Genomic DNA, 2635 nt, shown 5'->3' with positions numbered 1-2635 from the left:
CCCCTCCCCTCCCTTCCCTTCCCTTCTTTCTTTTCCTTGTTTTCATTTTTCATCTTTTTGAGACAGGGTCTCCATGTAGCCCCAAATGGCCTGGAACTCACCCTGTAGACCAGGATGGCCTTAAACTCATAGAGATCTGCCTCCTGAGTGCTGAGATTAAGAATGTGTACCACCATGTCCTTTCCTTCTTAAGTCTTCCAGTTAGAAATCAAGATCTGTCTACTAAGGATAGAATCCTGGCCTCTGTAAAAGTGATGCACCTAGTCTCTCACCTGCCATCCAAACTCCTTCCTCAAAACCCAGTCAAGTGTTCCTATCATCCCCCTCCCTCCCTCAAGTATCATCTGACTCCCACCATCGCCCCTCTCCTGAGTTCCCTCCTCTCCCATCCTGACCCCCTGCATGTCCCTCCCTCCTTCCTTTCCAGTCGAACTTCCCCACTTTCCCCACTTCACCCCTGGTAACATCTGTTCCCTACTATCCCCCTTTAGGTTCTCTCCTTTCCTTTGGCTCTGTTTCCTTTCCATTTTCCTGACTCCTGGTGTTTTTCAGGATATGTAGGAATTTGTGCAAGATCAGCAAATGATAGAGAGCATACATGGCTTACTTTTCCGGTTTGTTACTTCACTTAGTATAAAACTCTCTAGATCCATCCTTTTACACAAAATTTTCACTTTTCATTACTGCTGACTAGGACTTTATTTTGTAAATGCACAACGTTTCGTTATCCGTTCATCAGCTGAGGGACATTTATGTCGTTTCCATTTCTTAGTTATTGTGAAGAGAGCAGTAACAAACATGGATACACAGGTATCTCTACAGTAGGATGAGTCCTTTGGGTATACACCAAGGAGTGGTAGATTCATTTTTAGTTTTTTAAGAGATCTCCACAGTGGTTGCATAAGTTTGCATTCCCACCAGCAGTGAATAAGCATTCAGTTTTCTCCACATCCTTGCCATCCTTTGGTGTTTTTCATTCTTTTTATCTTAGCCAGTTTGAGTGCATGAGATGAAATCTTAAAGTAGTTTTTATCTGCATTTCTCTAATTACTAAGGATATCAAGCTCTTTTTAAAGTACTTCCTAGCCATTTTTATTTCTTTGTTTGAGACCTATCTGTGCAGGTCTATAGCCCATCTTTTTTATGGGTCATTTCTTTTCTTGTTTCTTTGTTTTTTGAGTTCATTATATATTATGGATGTTAATCCTCTGATTGATGTGTAAAAGGGTAAAGATTTTTCTCCCACTCAGTGGGTTTCTTCCTCACTTCCTTGGTTGTTTCTTTTGCAATTCAGGAGGTTTGTAGTTTAATGAGGTCCCACTTATTGATTATTGACCTTAATGCCTGAACAGCTGATGTCCATCCAATTTAGAAAGTCCTTTCCTATGCGTAGAGCCTGGAGGTTACTGCCTATGTTTTCTTCTAGCAGTTTCCATGTTTCAAATTTTATATTGAGGTTTTTGATCCATTTGGAGTAGACTTTTGATCAAGGTGAAACATAAGGGTCCAAGTTCATTTGTGTGCAGGTGGAGATCCAGTTTTACCAACATTTTTGTTGAAGATACTGTCTTTCCTCCATTGTGTGTTTTTGGCACCTTTGTCAAACACACTGGCTGAAATTGCATATAGTCATGTTTGTGTCTTCTATTGTGTTCCATAGATCTATGTGTTTATTTTTGTGTCAGTACCATGCAGTTGTAATGGCGATGGCTTTGTAATATAATCTGAGCTCTGATATAGTTATCTCCTCAGTGTTGTTCTTTTTGCCCAAGATTGCTTTGGATATCCATGTGAATTTGTGTCTTTTGTGATTCCATATGAATTTTAGGATGATTTTTTTCTAACCGTGAAGAATGTTCTGGGTATTTTCATTGCCATATCATTGAATCTATAGTTTGCTTGCGATAAGATGGTCTTTACCACAATATAAATTTATCTTAAATCCAGGAACATGGTAGTTCTTTCCATCTCCTAATGTCTTCCTCTATCTCTTTCTTTAAAGATTTAAATGTTTCATTGTAGAGATCTTTTAAGATATTTGGTCAGGTTTATTCCTATATATTTTATTTATATTATTAGAGGTTATTGTGGATGGGAGGGTGTCATTGAAGGCTTTTTCTGATTACTTATTACTGGTATATAGAAAGGCTACAAAAATTTTGTAAGTTGATTTTACAACCTGCCACTTTACTGAAAGTATCAAGCATTTATAACAGTTTTCTGATGGAATTTTGTAGATCTCATGTATAATATGATATTGTATGTAAATAATGATATTTAGATGTCTTCTTTACCAATTAGTACTCCTTTAATTTCCTTCTCTTGTCTTATTACTGTTGCAAGAGTTTCAAGCACTGTATTGAAAAGGAGTGGAGGTAGCGGACAGCCCTGTCTTGTTCCTGATTTTAATTGTAATGCGTTGAATTTTTCTCCATTTAGAATAATGTTGGCTACAGGTTTGTTGTATATAACTTTAATTTTTTTGAGATATGTCCCCTTGAGACCAATTCCTTAACATGAATTCATGTTAGATTTTTGTGAAAGGCCTTTTCTGCAATTGATATGACCATGTGATTTTTGTTTTTAAGTCATTTATATGTTTAACTACCATTTTTGACTTATGTATATTGAACAA

Source organism: Nannospalax galili, unplaced genomic scaffold (genome assembly GCF_000622305.1).
Source record: "Nannospalax galili isolate Female #2095 unplaced genomic scaffold, S.galili_v1.0 scaffold256, whole genome shotgun sequence".
In the NCBI taxonomy this organism is placed as follows: Eukaryota; Metazoa; Chordata; class Mammalia; order Rodentia; family Spalacidae; genus Nannospalax; species Nannospalax galili.
The sequence above is the reverse complement of the archived record's forward strand: the minus strand, read 5'-3'. Positions refer to the sequence as shown.